Source organism: Panthera onca, chromosome B4, assembly GCF_046562875.1.
Source record: "Panthera onca isolate mPanOnc1 chromosome B4, mPanOnc1 haplotype 2, whole genome shotgun sequence".
NCBI lineage: Eukaryota > Metazoa > Chordata > Mammalia > Carnivora > Felidae > Panthera > Panthera onca.
In genome coordinates this window covers 251242-276086 of record NC_138345.1, presented here as the reverse complement: position 1 = coordinate 276086, position 24845 = coordinate 251242, and the positions used below count along the sequence as shown (strand labels likewise).

At 40.0% G+C, this 24845-nt stretch overlaps 1 long non-coding RNA gene across 1 annotated transcript; it reads left to right on the top strand.

Annotated features, from left to right (window-relative positions):
- Nucleotides 1–289: 289 nt before the first annotated feature.
- LOC132695173 (uncharacterized) lies at nucleotides 290–24602 on the top strand. Its single transcript, XR_013557003.2, has 4 exons — nucleotides 290–1758; nucleotides 1884–1984; nucleotides 23929–24039; nucleotides 24259–24602. It is a non-coding gene; the product is annotated as an uncharacterized LOC132695173 (long non-coding RNA).
- The last annotated feature ends 243 nt before the right edge of the window (nucleotides 24603–24845 follow it).

Genomic DNA, 24845 nt, shown 5'->3' with positions numbered 1-24845 from the left:
CAGGGCTCGAGCCCGGTGGGAGGCGGACAGCTCGGGAGGCGGTAGGGGCTGCTGGAGGCACGGCGAGAGGTACTTACTTTCGTCCTACACGAGGTGCCAGCGAGGGCTGACAGCCACGCAGGCCTTGTTGCCACACGTGTGCACTGTAATGACCCGCCGTTGGAGCGCAAGTGCCCCTGCCACCTGACCAACGGCTGGAAGTACCAGAAAGGCGGTGGGGGACAGCCACGGGGAAAGGGGAAGGTGCTGAGAGAGGGGCGGCGCGGTTCTCGAATGGGGGATTGGTTCCCCGGGTAACAGCACGGTAGGGAGCTCTGGCAAGCGGCGAAGCAGCGTCGTTCGAGAGCGGGCACCACGGATGAGAGCGTGCAGGTGCGGTAAGGGGGCAGGTCGGGGCAAAGGTCAGCGACTGGAGCCCGTTCCCTGCTTAGGCCAGAGCGGAGCCGAGGGGAAATGTTCCCCGTCCTCGCTGCATTGTGAAGGGACTGTGCCGAGAGCCACGGGTGGATGGCAGCCCCCGCCGATGCATGCTGGCTGCCCCTTCGGGAGGACGTCAGCAGACCCCGGGTCACTGCCCAGCAGCAGTGTGCCCCTGAAGCCTGAACGTGGATCCAGAGCGGCCCCCAAGGCACCCGGGACCGGCCTGGTCTTGTGCGGTAACCCTTGGTGAGTCCCTGACCCGTGGCTGTGCTTCCTGCGTCCACCAGGTGTCCCTTCGCACACTCGCCAGGCAACGGCAGGTGGAACCCGCCCTGGTCACCATCAGACGGCGTTCCATCGAGGACTAAGTTCCTGAAGTCCCCGGCTCTGGTGTGTGGTCAGTGACTAGGGCACAGCAAGCAGTGATTCTCGGGGACAGAGTGTTGTCATCAAGAGGCGCTACCAGGTTCTGAGTGCGTCCGGGGTCTTTGTCACCCAGGCGTTGACTTAAGCGGTTGCGTAGACTGAAAGTAAGTGGACGTGTGCCACCAGCACTGTGCTTCCTGGAGATGGACAGGCGCCTCTGAAGATGGAGCTGGCGGGCATGGACGGGCTGTAGGGATTCGTTTGGTGACAACCGTTAATCGCCGGCGGGCAGTTATGCCTGAAAAGCTAACAAGGCACAGCGGTTATGCCGCGTCTTGGCCCCAGCTGCAGCCAGGGTTTAACCAGATCTTTGCCAGCCTGCCGTGGAAGGGCCAGGGAGTTAAGTGGTGCGGGCTCTGCCGGCCAGGCGGTTTCTGTCTCAACCGCTCGTTGCTGATGGTGCGACACAAAGGCAGCCCTCAAGTAAGCAGACACAGAAATGTGGGTTTTGTTTCAGTTCCCCATCGTGAAGTACTATTCCATTGACTTTTCTCAACTATTCAGAAGCTTTGGGTTTAGAAGCTTTGCCATTTTTAGCTTTGGGTCCTACAAATAGCAACCAGATTTGGCCCTGAGGTCATCGTCAGCTGATTCCTGTTCTAAGATGCAAAGTAGTAAGGAAACTTGTGAGAAGTAACTTTTGACTGCGATTTTTCCTTCCACAGGAGTTCGTTTCTGCGTCTGGTAGTTCGGTCTTTAAACACTTTAATGTTCCAACTTCTCTGTTGTTCCCTTATCAATAAATATCTGAGCACCAACCATATGAAGTTGCGGGGTAAAGCGAAGGAGCCCCATCGTTCTCCCAGGTTTGAGGTCTGGCAGAGGCTGAGAGGCAGCTGGTCGGAGACTGAGATGTAGTCTTGGCTGCGCACAGAGGGGATCACGTGAGCTTTACTGTCTCCAAACCAAGGGGTAAGACGAGATGATCGCCAAGGTCTCAGTTGCCCCACGTACACTGTTCTTTAAACTGATTTTCTAGCTGAAATGTGGGCATGAAGTCGAGCACTCATTTAACCTTGTTTCCTTGCCATAAACAGCTAGTTCTTGTAACAAACCTGCGTCCAGACGTGAGAACCCCCCTGGGGAGCTGGACCTGCTCAGAGAGGAAGTGACTTATTTCTCAAAGTAAACCCAGAAGGTAACTGAAGACATGCTTTGGGTTGTTTGGGGCATTGTTTTTGTTTTTGTGTTTTAGATTTTTTTGTTTTTTCGCTTGTGCAGTGGTTGCACAAGGGTGAATGTGTCAGGTCGATGGGGTCTTGGTGGGTAAAGGAGTCAGGACCAACACATGGTTGTCACTTTCCCAGTCAACACTCCTCCCTTAACTTAGGAGTAAGGGTGTTGGGGGTCCTGTACCGAACAGAATATTCCAGGGCTCCAATTTCCTAAAATGCAACAAAATCCCCCCAAATGTCAAGATTCTTTTTAAACAGCAGAGTTCAGAATTGCTCTTAGTACCTAACTGATAATCTAGCAGCAGAGGCAACCATATTTGCTGTTGGTCCTTGACTCTGTCACCTGTTTAAGGACCTGTGGAGAGGCACTTAGGGAGATCTTTAAAGAGACCCCATGATCCTTTGTAATGTGAATAGTGAAACTCTCCATTTGGTTAGTTTAAAGTTAAAGTCAAATAATCAGGTATTCATATGTTAAAGATTCTGTGTAAAAGGATCCTGCGAAAGCATGACCTGTGGGAAATGATTTTTTGCAAATGGCTTCTTTTCCCCCGTTGCTGCCTCTTTGTTTCTTCCAGCCTGTCCTTCCAGATCTCTGTCTGACACAGGTACTCAGTTCAGCTCAGCCACGGGCTTGATGGCCCCTTGGTGTTCAGAGAATGAGGTCAGTGGGTCTAATGGCCTTTAAGGAGTTCCTACCATGTTCAGAGCACTTAAGTGAGTATAGAAACGGAGTTCCAGGAGGCACAAAGTTGCCGACGACAACAATCTAATTAGGGAAATAAAGCTGGAAAGCAAGAAATGGACTGGTACGTTATGTGTGCCTGTGTGAAGACCTCCGCTAGGAACGATGCCATCAGGGAAGGAGAAAGAAGAGACAAAGATCACCGTCATCTGCCATCAGTATCCCACCATTTACCACGTGGGCTAGTAGGAAAGCCTAAATTTTCATTTTTGAGAAAACGTAACTTTTAAAACTTTGGTATTTTTAAATTATAGTTGACCCATAATGTTACATTAGTTTCAGGTGCACAGCACAGTGATTTGACAATTGTGTACGTACACAGTGTTCACCACAGTAAGTATAGTTACGGTTATCAGACAGAGTTATTATATTCTTGGTTATATTCCCTGTGTTGTACTTTTCTTTTTCATTCCCCTGATTGGTGTGTTTTATAACTGGACATTTGTATCTCTCAGTTGTCTTCATCTATTTTTACCCACCACACCCCCCCCCCCACCCTTCTGGAAACCACAGGTTCTCTGTATTTGTGAGTCTGTTTCTGTTTTTGTTTATTCATTTGTTTTGTTTATTAGATTCAGCATATAAATGAAATTGTATAGTATTTGTCTTTGTTTAGATCATTTCACTTGGCAGAATACCCTCTACATCCGTTCCCACTGTCACAAATGGCAAGATCTCTTTTGTGTGTGTGTGTGTGTGGCTGAGTAATATTCCTCTGTGTGTGGGGGGCGAGGGCATCTTAATCCATTCATCTGTTTGTGGACACTTAACACTGCATCCATACCCAATACTGCAGTAAACATAAGATGCATATATCTTTTTGTCCTAGCATTATTGTTTTCTTTGAGTAAATAACCAGTAATGGAAAAGCTAGATCATTTGGTGTTTCTATTTTTAATATTTTGAGGAACCTCAGTAGTGTTTTCCACAGTTGCACAAATTTACATTCCCGCCAACAGTGCATGAGGGTTCCCTTTTCTCCAAATCCTCACCAATATTTGTTATTTCTTGTCTTTTTGATACTATCTATTCTGATAGGTATAAGGTGATAACTCATTGTGGTTTTGATTTGCATTTCCCTGATGATTAGTGATGATGAGCATCATTTCATGTGTTTCTAGATGTTTGTACATCTTCTTTTGAAAATAACTATTCTGGGGGCGCCTGGGTGGCGCAGTCGGTTAAGCGTCCGACTTCAGCCAGGTCACGATCTCGCGGTCCGTGAGTTCGAGCCCCGCGTCGGGCTCTGGGCTGATGGCTCGGAGCCTGGAGCCTGTTTCCGATTCTGTGTCTCCCTCTCTCTCTGCCCCTCCCCCGTTCATGCTCTGTCTCTCTCTGTCCCAAAAATAAATAAAAACGTTGAAAAAAAAAAATTTAAAAAAAAAAAAAAAAAAAAAAAAAAAAGAAAATAACTATTCTGGTCCTATGCCTATTTTTATTATTTTTTATTGAGTTGTAGGAGTTCTTTATATACTTTGAATATTAATCTTTTATTGGATGTATCATTTGCAGATATTGTCTCCTATTCAGTAAGGTTTATTTTTGTTTTGTTGATTTCTTCCTTTGCTGTGGAAAAGCTTTTTATTTTGGTGTAGTCTCATTTCTTTCTTTCTTTTTTTTTTTAACTTTTGTTTTCCTTGCCTGAGATTTGTCTATAAATATGTCACTAAAGCTGCATTGAGTTTATTTTTGTGTATGTTGTAAGAAAGAAGTCCCATTTTATAATTTTACATGTAGCAGTCCAGTTTTCCCAACACCATTTATTAAAGAGACTGTCCTTTCTCCAATGTGTGTTTTTGCCTGCTTTCTTGTATATTAATTGACCACACTAGCATGGGTTTATTTCTGGGCTCTCTATCCTGTTCACTGATCTGTGTCTTTTTTTGTGCCAGTACTATACTGTTGGATTACTATAGCTTTGTGGTATATCCTGAAATCTGGGATTGTGATACTCCAGTTTTGTTCTTCTTTCTCAAGATGTTTGCTTAACTGGGGTCTTTTGTGTCTTACAGTTTTACAATTTTAGGATTATTTGTTCTGGTTCTGGTTGAAAGGAATTGTGTTAAATCTGTAGATTGCTTTGAGTGGTGTGGACATTTTAACAACATTAATTTTTCCAATCCGTGAGCATGATAATGTCTTTCCATTTGTGTTGTCTTCATTTTCTTTCATAAATGTCAGAGTTTTCAGAGTCCAGGTCTTTCACTTCCTTGGTCAACTTTATTCCTAGGTATTTTGTTCTTTTAAAAAAAAAATTTTTTTTAATGTTTATTTCTGAGACAGAGAGAGAGACAGAGTGTGAATGGGAAAAGGGAAGAGAGAGAGGGAGACACAGAATCCGAAGCAGGCTCCAGGCTCTGAGCTGTCAGCACAGAGCCCAACGCGGGGCTCAAACCCACAAACCATGAGATCATGACCTGAGCTGAAGTCGGTCGCTCAACCAACTGAGCCACCCAGGAGCCCCTATTTTATTCTTTTTGGTACAACTGTAAATGGGATTGCTTTCTTAATTTTTTTCAGTTACTTTGTTACTAGTGTATAGAAACACAACAGATCTCTTTGTTACTTTTATATCCTGCAATTTCATTGAATTAATGTATTAGATCTAATAGTTTTTTTGTGGTCTTTAGGGATTTCTGAATATACATAATCTGCAAAATAGTGACAGTTTTACTTTTTTCTTTCCAGTTGGATGCCTTTCATTTCTTTTTTTAAAAAACATTATTTTCTGAGACACTTCCTGAATCTCAGAACCTGGACACTATATGATTTCTCCTTCATAAAGCCATTACTTTCAAGAGTGGGAAACATAACTGGCTTTTCTGACACAGGGAAGAGGGCAGAGACTTAGAATGCCAACACAGGAATTCATCCGAAACGGAAGATCAAAATAAGGCCATGGCCAGAGATCTAAGGAAAACAGATGTAAGTAACATGACTGATGGAAAATTTAAAGCAACAATCATTATTGATTCTCACTGGACTTGAGAAAAGAATGAAAGTCAGAAATGAAGAATGTAAAAACTGATATTGGAATCAGTCTTGATGCAATGAACACACGCTGGAAGAAGCAGAGTAATGAATTAGTGATTTAGAAGACAAATGATAGAAGATACTGAAGCTGAACATAAGAGAATAAGAAGAACTATGCAATATAAGAATAGACTTAGGAAACTCAGTGACTCCATAAAACATAAAAACATTTATATTATAGGAGTCACAGCAGAATAGCAGATAGAAAAGGGGGCAAGAATTTATCTGAGGAAATCATAGATGAAAACTACCCTAATCTGGTAAAAGAAATAGACATTCAGATCCAGGGGGGCACAGAGAATTCCCATCAAAATCAACAAAAGCAGGCCAAGACATATTTAACTAAATTTGCAAAATATAGTGATAAAGAAAAAATCTTAAAAGCGGCAAGACAAAAGAAGTCCTTAAGTTACAAGGGAAGTCCCATAAGGCTAGTTGAAGATTTCTCAACAGAAACTTGGCAAGCCAGAGGGAGTGATATGATTGACATTCAGAGTTCTGAATGGGAAAAATCTGCAGCCAAGAATGCTCTATCCAGCAAGGCTGTCATTCAAAATAGAAGGAGAGATAAAGAGTTTCCCAGAAACAAAAACTAAAGGAGTTCATACCATAAAGGAACGAATTGATAATAATACAATAATATAGGGGACTTTTACACCCCGCATACATCAATGGACAGATATCTAAACAGAAAATCAACAATGAAACAATGGCTTTGAATGACACGCTGGGCCAGCTGGACTTAACAGGTACATTCAGAACATTCCAACCTAAAACAGCAGAATACACGTTTTTTCAGTTGCACATGGGACATTCTCCATAATCACATACTAGGTCACAAAGCAGGCCCCAACAAATACAAAAACATTAAAATCATACCATGCATATTTTCTCACCACAAGGCTGTGAAATTTGAAGTCAACCAAAAGGAAAAAAAATTGGAAAAACCACAAGTACATGAAGGTTAAACCACATGCTACTTAACAGTGATTGGGTCAACCAGGAAATGCAAGAAATTTAAAAAATATATGGAAACAAATGAAAGTGAAAACATGACCGTCCAAAACCTTTGGGATGCAGCAAAAGTGATCCTAAGGGGGAAGTATATAGCAATACAGGCCTACGTCAAGAAGCAAGGAATGTCTCCTCTTTCATTTCTGATTTTGAGTCCTCTCTCTCACTTTTGTTTTTTGATGAGTCTGGCTAGAGTTTTATCAATTTTATTTTCAGAGAACCAGCTCCTGGTTTTGTTAATCTGTTCTGTTTTTGTTTTATTTCATTTGTTACTGCTCTAATCTTTACTATTTTTGTTCTCCTTCTGGTTTTAGGTTTTGTTTGTTCTCTTGCTAACTGCTTTAGGTGTCATGTTAGGTTGTTTATTTGAGATTTTTCTTGCTTCTTGAGGTAGGCCTGTACTGCTATAGACTTCCCTCTTGGAATATCTTTTGATGCATCCCAAAGGTTTTAGACCCATGTTGTGTTCAGTTTATTTGTCTCCCTGTAGTTTTTTTATTTACTTTTTGATTTCTTGGTTGACCTGTTCATTGTATAGTAGCATGTTATTTAACCTCTCTGCTATTGTGTTGTCTCCAGATTTTTTTCTTGTGGTCGATTTCTAGTTTTATACCACTGTGGTTGGAAAAGATGTGTGATATGACTTCTACTTTTTGAATTTGTTTAGACTGATTTGGTGGCCTAACATGTGATCTGTTCTGGAGAATGTTCCATATGAACTTGAAAAGAATGTGTATTTTGCTTCTCTGGGGTGGAATGTTCTGAATATGTCTGTAGATCCATCTGGTCCATTGTGTCACTTAAAGCCACGGTTTCCTTATTGATTTTCTCTTTCAACGGTCTACCCACTAATGTAAGTGAGGTGTTAAAGCCCCCTACTATTTTTGTATTACTATTGATAACTTTATGTTTGTTAAAGTCTATTTTGCCCCATATAAGCATTGTTACCATAGCTTTCTTTTAACTTCCATTTGTATGATAAACATTTTGCCATCCCTTCACTTTCAATGTTCATGTGTCTTTAGTTCTGAAATTAATCTCTTAGCAGCAGCATATAGATGGGTCTTGCTTTTTTATCCATTCAGTCATCTATGTCTTTTGATTGGAGCATTTAGTCCCTTTAAATTAATTGATAGATACATACTTATTGCTGTTTTGTTACTTGTTTGGGGGTTATTTTTGTAGTTCTTCTCTGTTTCTTTTTCTGTCTTTTGTTTGATTGCTTTCTTTGATGATATTCTTGCGTCCCTTTTCCTTTAATTTTTGCATATATACCATAGGTTTTTGATTTGTGGTCACCATTAGCTTTTTATGTAACATCTTATGCATATAATGTCTCTGTTAAGCTGATGGTCACTCAAGTTTGAACCTATTCTAAAAGCACTAAACTTTTACTCCCCACCCCTGTGTTTTATGTATATGCTAGCATACTTTACATCCTTATATTTTGTGAATCCCTTGACTGAGTTTTGTAGATATACTTGATTTTACTGCTTTTATGCTTTAACCTCCACACATTCTGGGGTTTTTGGTTTTGTTTTGTTGGGTTTTGGTTTTGTTCTGTTCTGTTCTGTTTTAGAGACAGAGCACATAAGCAGTAGAGGGAGAAAGGAAGAATCTTAAACAGGCTGCACACCCAGCATGGAGCCCAACATGGGGCTCCATCTCAGGACCCTGAGATCATGACCTGAGCCAAATCAAGAGTTGGATGCTTAACTGAGTCACCCTGGCACCCCTAACCCCCATATGTTTTACAGGAGATTAATCTACTACTTTTATTTTATTTATATGTACCTGTGAAATTTTTCTTCTTTTCTTGGGCTGCCTTGGGCTTGTAGTGGGTTAGGCCAGATGTCTGGCAGAGATGCAGTGGCACTGAACTGCAGGGTGGCCACCCTGTGTTATCCCCTGAGGGGCTTGTCTGCCCCCAGCCCACTGGTATGGCTGCCGTTGAAGTGGTATGTGTGTTTAGCTCTTTGTCTCCCCAGGGAAGGAGTCATTTTGGGGTGGTCCTGGCCACTTTCAGGGCTTGTGGTGCTCCTTTAAATGGACACCTACTGAGTGGGACAGGTTGAATGGGGTGGATCCACAGAAGAATGCTGGGGCAGGGCACACTCTTAGCAAAGCTAGTTGGAGGGTATTGGTGCTGGTTCCTGCAGATGTCCATGTGTTGAGGCTGGAGTGGAGCGACATGTAAACGTCACCCAACAGCTCTTTCATTCTTGGAGAAATCTAGAGATCCATGCCCTTCCTGTGTACAATCTGAGATTAGTAAATAAATCATCCTATGTACCCCAGGGGGTTTTCATACTGCTGCTCCTATGCTGTAGCTCAGTGGGGTTGTTTGTTGTGCTTTCTCTAAGTGCAGGAACTCCATGTCCTCCTGCTTGCTCGCTCGCTTGTTCACTCGCTCGCTCACTCACTCTCTCTCCCAGAGCCAAGCCCACTGAATTTTAAAGTTCCCAATGTTAAGCCCCACTGATTTAAAAAAAAAAAAAAAAAACTTCATGAAGTTAAGCCTCTCTGGTCTTCTAAGCTCTGATGTAGATTCATCTTCCTAGTGTGGGTCCCCTGTGCCTGCAGTGGACAGTGTGGGGTCTGCTTGTCTCCTCTCTCCATGCCTGCAGTGTCCCTCCCTCCTATGGACAGTCCTTCGGGTCATTTTGGTTCCAAACCACGTCCTCTCCCCCTTTTACCCTCTTTGTTATAGCCTGTTCTGTACATTTACTTGGGGAGAGTCTGTTCTGCCAGTCTTTAGGTGGTTTTCTGGGTGATTTACACTGATGTGAGTGTTATCAGGGTTTGTCTGTGGGATGAGATAAGCTTAGGATCCTCCTGCTCCACCATGTTCCCTGGAAGCTTTACCTTTTATTTCTTTTTTTCTTGTCTGATTGCTGTGGCTAGGACTTCCAGTACTGTGTTAAATAGAAGTGGTGAGAATAGACATCCTTGTCTTGTTCCTGATCGTAGAGGAAAATGTTTTAGTTTTTCACTACTGAATATGATGTTAGCTGTGGGTTTATCGTATATGATGTTTATTATGTTGCGATATGTTTCCATTAAACCTACTTTGTTGACCATTCATATCATGAATGGATATTGAGTTTTGTCAAATGCTTTCTCTTCGTCTGTTGATGAACACAAGGAGAACATATGCTCAAAGCTGCTGGCTTGGAAAATGAGAGGGGCCAAATGTCATGAATTATTGCAGTTGGTGGGACTTAAAGCCTGGAGTTTTAAAGGTCAGCTGGCTTGGCTGGGATAGATCCCAGAGGGCACTGCCCTGCTCCTAGAGAGAAGGCAGGCCAACAGCCCTGGCAGGGAGCTTGGAAATAGTGATCTGAAGAACAACTGTTCTTCAGCACACGGGGGGTGAGAATTATGTACTCTTGCTTTTGTCTTGTTTTGTGTGTATTGTTTTGTGCTAGTGCTAGAGACACTAGCAGCAGCCATGTTTGCTATCTCATTCTGCTGTGCAGATTCCAGCACTGGTGGCCACCATTTTGGGATCCTTCCTCTAAGCTGCTAATCCCAGGGGTCCCTGCCCTGCTGAGAGTCCCCCACAGTCCTATGCTTTCACTGGGCCTTATACCTAACAGTGTGATAACCCTGTCCAGTAGTTCCCCAGCAGTAGTCATGGCCCTGCCACAACAGGAGGCACATATAGCCCACACACAGGACACCTCTGGAGCACCTGGCTGTGGTGTCCAGGAATTATTGCACTTCTACATCCCAGAGGATGTCTCCTGCATAAATCCACTGTCTTCAAGATTGGGAGACATAGCTGTACTACCTAGTACATAGAAACAAACACAAAGAGTCAGACAAAATGAGGAGACTGAGGAATAGATTCTAAATGAAAGAATAAGACAAAAACCTCAGGAAAAGAACTAAACAAAATGGAGATAAGCAATCTACTCAATAAAGGATTCAAAGTAATGGTCATAAAGATATTTACCAAACTGAGAAGAGTGGTTTATAAGCACAGTGAGAAGTTACACAAAGATAAAGAAATATAAGGAAGTACCAATCTAAGCTGAAGAATACAAAAACAGAAATGAAAAATGCTCTTGGAAGAAAAAAACAGTAGATTATATGATACAGAATAATGGATCCATTATCTGGAAGATAGGGTAGTGGAAATCACCCAAATTGAACAGCAAAAAGAAAAAAAAAAAACTAAAAGATATGATAGTTTGAGGGACCTCTGGGATGTATCAAGGATATTAACATTCTCATTATAGGGGTCCCAGAAGGAGAAGAGAGAGAAATGGGCAGAAAACTTATTTGAAGAAATAATAGCTAAGATATTCCCTAACCTGAGAAGGGAAAATTTCATGAAGGAAACAGATATCCAGGTCCAGGAGGCACAGATAAACCCAAAGCAGTCAACATCAAGACACATTATAATTAAAATGCCAAAAATTAGAGGATCTTAAAAGCAGCAAGAGAAAAGCAATTAGTTACATATAAGGGGATTCCCATAAGACCATCAGCTGATTTTCCAGCAGAAACTTTGCAAGCCAGAAGTGAGTGGCACAATAAATTCAGAGTGCTAAAAGGAAAAACAAAAAACAAAAAACAAAAAAAAACAACTTAAAACCAAGGATATACTTCCCAGCAAGGTTGTCATTCAGAATTGAAGGAGAGAGAAAGAGTTTCCCAGACAAGTAAAAGCTGAAGGAACTCCATCACCACTACACTGGCTTTACAATAAATATTAATGGGAATTCTTTAAACAGAAATGAAAAGGTCATAACTAGAAGTAAGAAAATATATGAGAGAAATAATCTCACTGGTTATAATGCAAACATATAGAAAACATAGCAGATAGACAACTTATAAAGCTAGTATGATGGTTAAAAGACAAATTTAGCAAGATCAACTAAACCTACAATAATTAGTTAAGGCACACAATAAATAAAAAGATGTGAAAATATGATGTCAAAAGCATAAACATGGGTTGGGGATAAAAATGTAGTGATTTTTAGGATGCATTCAAACTTAAATGACTACCGACTTAAAGTAGACTGCTGTGTATATAGGTTACTATCTATGAACCTCATGATAACCACAAATCAGAAACCTATAATAGATATACAAAAAATAAGAGCATTGGACCCACATATAACAGTAACTAAAGAAAGTTATAGGGTCTCTAAGGAAAGGAACAAGAGAGGAAGAAAAGAACAGAAGAACTATAAAAACAACCAGAAAATAATTAACAAAATGGTAACAAATGAATACCTATCACTATTTAAGTGTTTATTTGTTAATGTTTGAGAGAAAGAGGGAGCACAGGGGAGGGGCACAGAGAGAGGGAGAGAGAGAATCCCAAGCAGGCTCCACACTGATAGTGTGGAGCCTGACGTGGAGCTCAATCTCACGAACTCTCAGAGCATGACCTGAGCCAAAATCAAGAGCTGGACACTCAACCTACTGACCCACCCAGGTGCCCCAATCGCTGTTTACTTTAAATGTAAACCTACTAAATGCTCCAACCAGAAGACATAGCTGGCAGAATGGACTTAAAAAAAATTAAAGATCACCAAATACTGCCTACAAGAGATGCACTTTACCTACAGATACATACAGACTGAAATTTAAGTGATGGAAAAATATACTTCATGCAAACAAACTGAAAGAAAGCTGGAGTAGCAATATTTATATTAGGGTAAATAGACTTTAACACAAAAGCTGTAACAAGAGACAGAGAAGGAGATTCCATGATGATAAAAGTGATCAATCCAACAAAAAGATATTAATACTTGTAAATATTTATGCACCCCACATAGAACCACCTAAATATATAAAGCAAATTATTAACAGAAGCAAAGGGAGAAATTGACAGTAATATAATAACAGTAGGGGACTTTACATGAATAGGTAGATCATCCAAGCAGAAAATTAACAAGAAGCATGGGCTTTAACCACACGTTAGACAAGATGGACTTAACAACAGTCTATCCAAAAATAGCAGAGTAGACATTCTTCTCAAGTGCACATGGAACATTTTCTGGGATAGATCACGTTAGGTCACACACAAAACTCAGTAAGTTTAAGGAGACTGAAATCATATCAGGACTCTTTCCCAACCACAATGGTAGGAAACTAGAAGTCAACTACAAGAAGAAAATTGAAAACACACACACATATGTGAAAGCCAAACAACATGGTAGTAAACAACCAGTGGATCAGTGAATAAATCAAAGAAGAAATTTGGTGAGGTATTTTGTGAAATAAATATGAAAACACAATGCTCCAAAACCTAGGGGATACAGCAAAAGTAGTTCTAAGAGGGAAGTTTATACAAGCTCACTTCAGGACACAAGAAAACAATCTAACTTTACTAAAGAACTAGAAAAAAACAAATAAAACCTTAAGTTAGTAGAAAGAAAACAATAATAAAGATCAGAGCAGAAGTAAATGTAGTAAAGACTAAAAAACAACCTAAAATATTAAGGAAACTAACAGGTTTTTTTTAAAGATAAACAAACTTGATAAACCATTAACAGGACTCCTCAAGAAAAAGAAGGTCCAAATACATACAATAAGAAATGAAAGAGAAGTTACAAAAATGCCACACAAATACAAAGGATCTTAAAAGACAACTATGAACAGTTATATGCAAACAGATTGGACAACCTAGAAGAAACGAATAAACTCCTAGAAACGTACAATTTTCATAGATTGAATCAGGAAGAAATAGAAAATCTGAACAGACTGATTACTAGTAATGAAATTAAACCAGTACTCTAAAGACTCCCAACAGACAAAAGCCTAGGATCAGATGGCTTCACAGGTCAGTTACCAAACATTTTTTTTTATTCAAGTATAATTAACATACAGTGTAATATTAGTTTCAGGTGTAGAATATAGTGATCCAACAATTCTATACATCACCCTGTGGTCATCACAACAAGTGCACTCCCTAATCCCAGTTACCTGTTTTACCCACCCCTTGCCTAACTCCCCTCTGGTAACCCATCAGTTCTCAATAGTTAGGAGTCTGTTTCTTGGCTTGCTCTCTCTTTTTATCCCTTGCTCATTTGTTTTGATTCTTAGATTCCATGTAAGTTCTACCAAACATTTAAAGAAGAGTTAATACCTATTCTTCTCAAACTATTCCAAAAATTGAAGAGGAAGGAATGGTTCCTAGCTCATCCTGCAAGGCTAGCATTATCCTGATGCCTAAACCAGACAAAGCCACGGAAGGAAGGAAGGAAAGGAGGGAGGGAGGGAGGAAAGAAGGAAAGAAGGGAGGGTAAAAGAGAGAGAAAGAGAAAGAGAGAAAAAGGGAGGGTGGGAGGGAAAGGAAGGAAGGAAGGAGGGAAGGAGAGAGAGAAAGAAGAGAAAGGGAAGAAAGAAAATTACAGGCCAGTATCGCTGATGAACATAGATGCAGAAATCTTTACCACAATATTAGCAAATTGACCTCAACAATACATTAAAAGGATCGCACATCCTCATCAAGTGGGATGTCTTTCAGGAATTCAAGGATGATTTAGTATCTGCAGATCAACCAACATGATATACCATGTGAATAACACAAGGATAAAAAATCGTGATTATTTCAACAGATGCAGAAAAAGCATTTGACAAAAGTCAACATACATTTATGTGAAAAACTCTCAACAAAGTAGGTGTAGAATGTTCTTCAAAATAATAAAGGCCATATATGACAGACCCACAGATAACATCATATTCAACAGTGAAAAGTTGAAAGCTCTTCCTCTAAGATCAGGAACAAGACAAGGATGCCCACTCTTGCCACTTCAATTCAACATTATTGGAAGTCTTAGCCACATTAATTAGGCAAGAAAAGAAATGACATCCATATTGTAAAGGAACAAGTAAAATTTTCACTATTCTCAGATAACATGATACTATATATTGAAAACCCTAAAGCCTCCACCAAAAACTATTAGAACTGATAAATGAATTCAGTAAAGGTGCATGATACAAAATAAATATATAGCAGCAGTTTCTTGCATATCTGTACACTGCTAACAAAGTAGCAGAAAGAGAAATTAGAAACTATCCCAATTTGTTGTTGCATCAAAAAAAAAAAAAAAAAAAAAAAAAAAAAAACAAACCTAGGGATAAATTTAACCAGAGAGGTTAAAGATCTGCATGCTAAAATAAAAAAAAAATGTAAGATACTGAATAAAGAAATTGAAGATGACACAAATAAATAGAAAACTACATCATGCTCATGAATTGGAGGAATTAATACTGTTAAAATGCCCATATTACCCCAAACAATCTACAGGTTCAGTGCAATCTGTATCAAAATACAAAGGCATTTTTCACAGAACTAGAACAAAGAATCCTAAAATTTGTGTGGAACCACAAAAGACCCTGAACAACTAGAATAACCTAGAGAAAAAAAAGAACAAAGCTGGAGGCATCATACCAGATTTTAAAGTAAACTACAAAGCTATTGTAGTCAAAACAGTATTGATATTGGCACAAAAATAGACACATAGATCAATGAACAGAAAGCCCATAAATGAATCTATGCTTATATGGTCAATTAACAATAAAGGAGACAAGAATATGCAATAGAGAAAAGTCAGTCTCTTCAATAGATGATGTTCAGAAAATTGGATAGCTACATGCAAAAGAATGAAATTGGATGACTTTCTTGCACCGTTTACAAAAATAAAAATGGAATGGAGACTTAGGTGTAAGACCCAGAATCATAAAATTCCCATAGAAACATAGGCAGTATTTGACATTGGTCTTAGTGATATTTTTTGGAGCTGTCTCCTCAGGCAACTAGAACAAAAGCAAAAATAAACAAATGGGATTACATCAAACAAAAGAACTTTTGCACCGCGAAGGAAACCATCAGCAAAACAAAAAGACAACCTTACTGAATGGGAGAAAATATTCTCAAATGATCCAATAAGGGGTTAATACATCCAGTAAAGGATTAACATCCAAATACACAAAGATCTCCAACCCAATATAAGAAACAGTGTGATTAACAAGTGGGTGCAGGAACTGAATAGACAGTTTTTCAGAGAATATATACTGATGGCCAGTAGGCACATGAAAACATGCTCAACATCACTGATCAGCAGGGAAGTACAAATCAAAACCACACTGAGATACCACCTCACACCTGTCAGAATGGCTATAAACAAGAAATAACAAGTGTTGGCAAGGATGTGGAGAAAAGGTAACTTTGCACACTGTTGGTGGAAATGGTAAATTAGTTCAGCCACTGTGGAGAACAGATGTTCATCAAAAAGCTAAAAGTAGAAATATCATCTGAACCAATATTCTTTTAGGTTTTTATCTGAAGAAAATGAAAACACTAATTTGAAAAGACATATGCACCCCTATGTTCACTGCAGCATTATTTACAACAGCCAAAATATGGAAGCAACCTAAATGCTTATTGATAGAACGGATAAAGAAGGAGCATTATTACCATTTGTGACAACATGGATGGACCTAAAGGGTATTATATTAAGTGAAATAAACAGAGGAAGACAAATACAAAAACAGAGGAAGACAAATATGACCTCACCTACATGTGGTATCTAAAAACAGAAAAACAAAGAAAATAAAACTGAAACAGACTTATAAATGCAGAAAATTAAACTGTTGATTGCCAGAGGGGAGGGAAAGGGAGAAGGGGATGGAAAAACAGGTATCAGGGCTTGAGAGTTACAGTCTTCCAGTTATGAAATAAGATACAGGGAGGTTATGTACAGCATAGGGAATGTAGTCAATAATACAGTAACAATTTTTGTGACAAAAGTTAACTAGATCTATTGTAATGACCAGCATACTGTACATAAATATTGAATATACCTGAAACTGATACAATATTTCATGTGAACTATTCATTATTAAAAATAATTGTTGCCAACCCAGCAATTGCACTGTTAGGTTTTTATCCAAAGGATACAGAAATGCTGATTCAAAGGGGCACATGCACCCCAATGTTTATAGCAGCACTACTGACAATAGCCAAAGCATGGAAAGAGCCCTAATGTCCATCAACTGACGAATAGATAAAAAAGATGTGGTATATATATATACACAACGGAATACTACTCAGCAATCAAAAAGAAGGAAATCTTGCCATTTGCAATTATGTGGATGCAACTAGAATATATTATGAATCTATATATATGTATTCTTAGAATATATATGTAATATCAATATATTATGAATATATATATTCATTATGAATATGAATTCATAATATGAATATATATGAATATATATGAATATATATATATTCCTAGAATATAATATGCTAAGTGAAAGGAGTCAGAGAAAGATAAATATCATGATTTCACTCATATATGGAATTTAAGAAACAAAACAGATGAACACAGGGGAAGGGAAGGAAAAATAAGATAACAGAAAGGGAGGCAAACTATAAGAGACAAAGAACAAACTGAGGGTGCTGGCAAGGTATTGGGTGGGGGATGGGCTAGATGACTGATGGGCATTAAGGAGGGCAGTTGTTGGGATGAGCACTGGATGTTATATGTAAGTGATAAATCACTAAATTCTACTCTTGCATCATTGCGCTATATGTTAACTAACTTGGATTTTAAATAAAAATTTTAAAAAAGAATAAAATGGGATTAGATAAAATCCTTCAAAAATAATTGACTTATGGATGTAAAAAAGAGACAAAGGAACTCTAATCTCAATAGATTCTTAAAAAGGATATATGAATATCGGGTTCATCAAGGCCAATTGATTTTATATCAACACAGTATAGGAACCAGCTATGGAAGGTTCTTCATCATTGGAAGAGAACTTATTAAACTTTTACTTAATTGTAGGAAAATACACCTAATGTAACAGCCGAATTCAATCAGAAAGTACATGAGTATGCAAGCAAACTAATAAAATCTGGAGCCGATAATTATCTAAAGCTCTTAATATGACATTATGGTTTTTAACATCAATATGTTTTAAGATAAACACATCATGTTTTGAAAAGCATTGTCAGGCAGAGTTTGGCAAATGCAAATAGAAAAGAAATAATGCTATTGCCATTAATAACAAGTTCTTACTATTCCCACAAGAAAATATTCCCATGCATGGTTTCTGCAGAGGTTATATTGTGATTTACCAATATCTAAGTTACCCTTTCATGCTAAGCTACCATATCAGAGGGCCTGCCCTTGGAGTTGTTAGAGAAGTTGAATATAAAATACCCATGGGGTGTTTCTTGTTCAACTAATCCCAACAATTCTACCCATAAATATATTTAATACCGTGGTCTTCAACAGGTATAGTCTCAGCAATATGTCACTTTTTAGGGAAAATCAAAATGTAACATTTTTGCAGGCCTTGACTAGGAAATATATTAAAACTTTTATAACCAAACCTTCTACTTTTTGTTTGCTTCACCTGAATTCTTGTGGAAATAAAGTCACAAAAATGGTCTCCATACAAATTTTAAATCTGTGGCACAACCGAATATATATTCAAGGCATCTTATTACCTGAATCAAAATGCATCCTCTTGTTTTGGCATTTTTCCATGAGAATTCAACTAACATTTCCCTAGAAGGTGTTGTCTAAAAATGTTAAGCTTTTTTCTTGATGCCTTTTGACAATTGAGAAGGAGCAAGCCATGATAAAAAAGCTTTTGACAAAAAGAAAACATCTCAATATGAAATAAAGCTTGTGGCATGTTCAAATTGCAGTACTTGGAGAGGGAAAGAAAATTGATTAAATATTATGTAGCCTTTCAGAAAGATCTATAATCCTTAAAATTATGGTAATTGATTTTGTTTATGATTTTTTAAATTAAATATTTGGAGTTAAAAAAACAGCAACTGTTCCCTATAAATTCACTAGCAGTCTTGGTGTATGGCTTACTGGTCATGTCTATATCTGGCTTTGGGATCAGGGTAATGCTGGCCTCCTAAAATGGGCGGGGGGAGGGGGAGGTGTGGGGGTGCTCCTCTCCCTCCTCCTCCCCCCCATTAGTTTTGGTGTGTGTTGTTGTTTCCATTTTCATTTGTTTCCAGATATTCTATAGTTTTCTCTTGATTTCTTCTTTGACCTTTTGGTTGTTCCAGAGTGTGTTATTTCCAGGTATTTCTAGATTTTCCAGCTTTCTTCTTGTTGATTTTTAGTGTCATACAATTGTGGTTGGAAAAGATACCTGTTATGATTTCAGTCTTCTTAAATTTGCTAATAGTTGCTCATATGTTCTGTGCTGGAGAATATTCCATGTGTATTTGAGAAGAATGTACATTTTGCTTCTGTCGGATAGAGTGTCTGTAAATGTCTATTTGGTCCAATGTATGGCTCTAGTGTAATGTTTCCTGGTTAATCTTCTGTCTGAATGACCTATCAGTTGCTGAAAGTGAGGTATTAATTCCCCCTACCTTGACTGTGTTGTCTGTTTTCCTCAGACCTGTTACTATTTGCTTTAGTATTTGTAGGTACTGTGGTATCAGGTGCATACATATTGACCGTTGCTTTACTTTCCTGATGACTTTACTCCTTTACATATTGACCTTCATTGTCTCTTACCATTTTTTGCTTAAAGTCTCTTTTGTGTGATCTAAGGATACCCATCCCTGCTCTCTTTTGGTTTGCACTTGTATGGAGTATCTTTTTCTGTCTCTTCACTGTGAGCCTATTTGTGTCTTCAGACCTGAAGTGAATCTTTTGTAGGAAGCATGGGGTTGGGTCTTGTTTTTAAAAATTCATCCAGCCACTTTATACATTCTGATTGGCCAGTTCAATCCTTTTACATTTAGAGCTGCTATTGACATGTAAGAATTTACCAGTGCCGTCTTATTAATTATCTTCTGGTTGTTTTGTACTTCCATTGTTTCCTTTTCACTGTGCTTTTGCCGACCTTTATAAATTTGTGATTTACTGTGGTGGTATTCCTTGTTTCCTTGTCTTTACCTTTGTGGGTTTACTTAGGTTCTTGCGTTGTGGTTACCAGGAGCCTCACATTGGACGTCTCATAGGTAAAACAGTCCACTTTAAGCAGATGCTACTTTGATTAGATACAAAAGCTTCATTTTTTTACTCTCCGTTTTCAATTTTTTTGTCATGACCTCTTTTTATATATTCAGTAACAAATTATAGTAGCTTTAGTTAGTTTTAATACTTTTTTTCCTTTGGCCTTTATGCTATAGTTCAGTGGTTAACATACCATCCTATTACACAATTACAGTTTTCTAAGTCTGACTGTATGTTTTCATATGTTTTTATGTCGTAAGTAGTCTTTTTTCACTTCAGCTTGAAGAAATCCTTTCAGCATTTCTTTTATTTTTTATTGGGAGAGAGCATGCACACAAGTGGGTGAGGGGCAGAGGGGGGAGACTCTTACAGGCTCCACACCCAGCGAGGAGCCTGACACAGGCCTCAATCGATCTCACAACCCTGGGATCATGACCTGAGCTGAAATCAAGAGTCAGACGCCCACCCCAGGCATCTCAGCCTTTCAGCATTTCCTGTAAGGCAGGTCTAGTGATGAACTCCCCCTGCTTCTGTTTGTCTAGGAAGGTCTTTACTTCTCCTTCATACACGAGGGATAACTTTGCCAGCTGAAGCATTCTTGGCTGGCAGTTTTTTCTTTCAACACTTTGTATATGTCATTACACAGTCTCCTTCCTGCCCACAGGGTTTCTGCTGAGATATACACTGAGATAGCCTAAGAAGTGTTCCTTTGTAGCTTATCTTTTTTCCCCTGGCTGCTTTTATAATTCTTTCTCTGTTATATTTTTGATAGTTTCATTTTAATGTGCCTTAAAAACGTTCTTTTTGCATTGAGATATTAGGGAGATCTATTAGCCTCATGAACTTGGATGTCCAGTTCTCTCCAACTGGGTTTGGGAAGTTTTCAGCTATCATTTCTTCAAATAAATTTCCTGCCCCTTCCTCCCTTGTTTCTTCTTCTGGAATTCCAATTATTCTAATATTTGTTCTTTAAAAAAATGTTTATTTATTTTTGAGAGAAAGAGCATGAGCAGGGAGGGGCAGAGAGAGAGGGAGACAGAATCTGAAGCAGGCTCCAGGCTCTAAGCTGTCAGCACAGAGTCCAATGCAGGGCTCGAACTCATGAAAGAGGAGATGGTGACCTGAGCAGATGTTGGACGCTCAACAAACTGAGCCACCCACACATCCCTAGTATTTGTTCTTCTTATTGAATCCCATAGGCACGTAGGCTTTCTTCAATCTTTTTCATTGTTTTCTGTATTCTCCGCTAATCAGGTTATTTCAAAATTCCCATCCTATAAGTCAGGTACTCTGTCTTCCATTTGCTTTACTGAAGATGTGCTCTATTGCATTTTCATTTCACTTGTGGAGTTCTTCCAAGCCACAATTTCTACTTGGTTCCTTTTTTTTTTTTTTTTTTTTTTTTTTTTTTTGTGATTACTATCTCCTTGGGAAGTATCTTATTTTAAACTTGTGTTTTTTTTCCCATTTCACTGAATTGTCTTTCTGAGTTTTCTTGTAGCACTTAGAGCTTCCTCAAAACAGCTATTTTTTCACTTATTAACTAGATCACAAAATTCCACGTTTTTAAGCTTGATTATTGGAGAATTAACTTTTGATGGTTTTCTTGATTTTTTTCATGTTCCTTGTATTTTTGCAATGCTGCTCTTGCATTTGAAGTAGGAGACTGCCTTCAGTAAGTTCTGGTTGTTAGTGTTGTTATTACCTGGGTTATCTCTGACTTTGGATGGTACACCTGTTCCACTCTTCTCGTTCCCTCTTGTGGCAGAATTCTTAAGCTCTATGTTGTCTTTGGTTCTTACAATTCATCTTACTGGCTACTGAAAGGAAACCGCTCTCCTGTTTTCTGGCGGGAGTGATGCTTGTGGTTTCTCCCTTGCCCCATAGCCTGGCTCTTTTCTGGTCTCAGAGCTTGCTCTGGCTGCTGAGCTCAGGAACATAAGGAGCGGCTGCAGAGCAGGGAGTCGCGTGGGTTTCTCTCTGGGGCACTGGGGGTACCCTGGACCTGGTGCAGAGGTCCCCATGTGTGGTGCCCCCAGAGGCTACAGGTTGGACTTCCTGCTGAGTGCAGCCATCAGAAACTGCATCCACTCACTGCCCTGTGACATTCTCTGCCTCCGTCCTCCTCTCCTCCTCCTGCCAGTCACAGAGGACTGTGGGTTCTGCGGCTGAGTCCTGCAACACTGGGGTGGCCAGGCTCCCCTGGCCGTGTGCCTCCTCACCTGTGCAGAGGTCACTGCAGCCTCCAGTTAGTCCCATGCTGTCTTTCCTTGCGGGGGAGTTGGGGGCGAGGTGCAAAGCTGGGAACCAAAGTGCTTTTGGGGTTCCTGGGTGTCTGCAGTTGCTCTGTATTCTGGGGAATCTGCCCGGGTCAACACTCTCCAGGTATTGTTCTGACTGTGGCAAGAAGGGTTGGGGCAGGATCCTTGCTCCCCACTGGCTTCACTTGCTCCTCCTGCTCAGAGGGAGCTGTGTCTGCCTATTATCGGATGCACAGGTGGATGAGACTCTCTTGGGTCCTGGACACATGGTGCTAGATCCCACCGCAGCCATAAGCGCACTTTGGTTGGCAGATAGAGGTCTGATTCTTTGTCGAACATCTTACCCACCATGATGCTGACATCAGTTTAGTGTTCTTCCTCTTGTCCTAAACCTAACTTACCTCGTCTGTTTTTCTTTTCTCGTTCATTAACCAACCTCTCAGGTGTCGTGTTCCCAGATCTTCACTTCCTGTACCATCCCCTGTCTCCTCTAGTCACTGTGAACTTAATCCTTTGGTTATCCTCTGGTGGTTAACAGTCACCCCTCTTCCTGTCCTTTGGTGTCCGTAACCACATCAAATCTCTTTCTTCACCCAGAAGGAAAAAAAAAAAAACAAACTTTTTAAAGCCCTGTAGACCCCTTCAGCAAGACTTTTTATAACTTTATGATCTTAAAAGTAATGCGCATAGTAAACATACGAAGGAGAAAAAGGAGGCATCCCCAAATCGATAGTGGTTCTTCTGTACTGCTGCTTCTCTAGCTAACTCCTCACCTAAGATTTCTAAGCCTTCCCTAATTCGTCCCCCTTCTACGTTTTGTGCTGTGTGTGTATCCTACAGTCTTGTAGTTTTTTCTTCATTGCACCTAACTCTGGTTTATAAGTAGAACGTTGTATGTATTCGATACCCCCACTAGATCAGAAACTACATGGGAACAGGAAATGTCTTTTCTCATTATTATATACTCAGCATCTAACACAGATGCTGTAGATCAAATATTTGTTACATTAATGACGTTTACATTGTGTCATCTGAGTTCCCTTAGCATTCTACACCTTCGGTTATACCCTGCCCCGTTCCTGGAAGGCAGGGCTGTTATCGTTGCACGACTTTATTAAGCCACCCACAGTCTTCAAGGGGCAGATATTAGGAACCTGGATCTCGACTTTGAGCAATTCTGGGCCTCAGCTTTCTCTCCAGTGTGAGATTAAGAAGTTAGATTGGGTAAGAGTTTTCAAACCACCCTTTAGACCCATAGCGATTTCTAGGATGCCTTCCCAGAGCTGCCTAATTGAAATGTCACTTTAGAATGTGTTGCCTGGGTGATTTCTAAACTCTCAATCTCAGACTCTGAAACAACCAAGAACCTACCCTTAGCTCTAATTCTGGCAAAAACAGATTTTCTTGTCAGCTCCTCGGTATCACGTAGGCCTTCTAATACACATGCGCTTAGTGAAGATTGTCCACAGGTAAGGCAGTGATGGGGCACGCCCTCGGGAAGACAGAGGCCTTCCTTCAGATTGCTCTGTCCATTAAGGGTAGTCATCAGCCATCAGTCATCATTCATCAGGGAATGAAATGTGGCTAGTCCAAACGGGGATGGCTAAAGGCCTAAAATCCACAACTGGGTTTTGAACACTTAGTGCAAAACAAGCATGTAAATATCTCATTAAAGGGTATAGTAAATACGGAAATATTTTGGCTATATTAGATTAAGTTGTGTTAAAACTAATGTCACCTACTTTTTTAACATGGTTATTAAATAATTTAAAATTACCTATGTGCCCGTTACAGGCTTTCATCTGACAGCATTATTTTGTGGTTTTTAGCGCAGTAGTGGTTTTGTTAATTTACGTGCCCTTCAATGTCCTACCTTTCAGCTGTGATCCCTGGGCAGCAGAATCAACATCACTTGAAGTACGAAAGTGGCACCACACCTGCTCCACCGACCCCAGATCCCCCGGGTCAGACTCTGCAGTTTAGATTCCCAGGTGATCTGCATGCACGTGGACTGTGAGACGGTCTGATTTGGGTCACAGTCACAGGACTGCTGTTGTCTCCCTGCCTGTCAGACTTCTGTCTCTCCAATCCCGTAGATCTGAGATTCTTAACCCGAGGGATCTGGATCCCTCCAGGGGTGGGGAGCCTGTAGATGGGCCCCAGAAATCTGTAAAATACTAAAATTGACGCAGTCTGTTTTGTGAACACAGGTATATTTTCAAGAAAGGATGACCCCATCACTGACACCTGGGAAGTTGTGAGCAGTGCAGGTGCTGGGGCCCAGCAATGTCCTGATGAGCTCTCTTGTGATCCTCACGTCAGAAGTCTGAGAACCACTGAATTAGGTGCTGAAGGCACAGACAAGGGCCGAGCCACACTCTGCATCACGGTCTGGTCAGGAGGGTGACACCGACCTGCATGGACACAGGCATCACAGGTGGGTTTGAAGCAAGATGTGGTGAACGCTCAGCCTACAGCATAAAAAGTAAGAAAATGGGCTTTGTATGAGACCTAAAAGTTTCAAGAACTGGTCCAAGTATTTTCAGTCTTTTTGTGGACTGATAAAAGTAAACTCAAATGTGTAAGTGAATGTTTAAGACACTGTCCACAGAAAGTTGAGGTCACCAGGGGATAACCCATAGTACAGGGTTACCATGTCAGATGGCCATGTCTGCTTCGGTATAGGGGAATGGGTGAGATCAACAATGTATTAAAGCCAGTTTTTTTAAATACATTTATTAACCAATGTTAACACATTAAATGAATCTATATATTGCTAGTCAGAGCAGCTTACAAA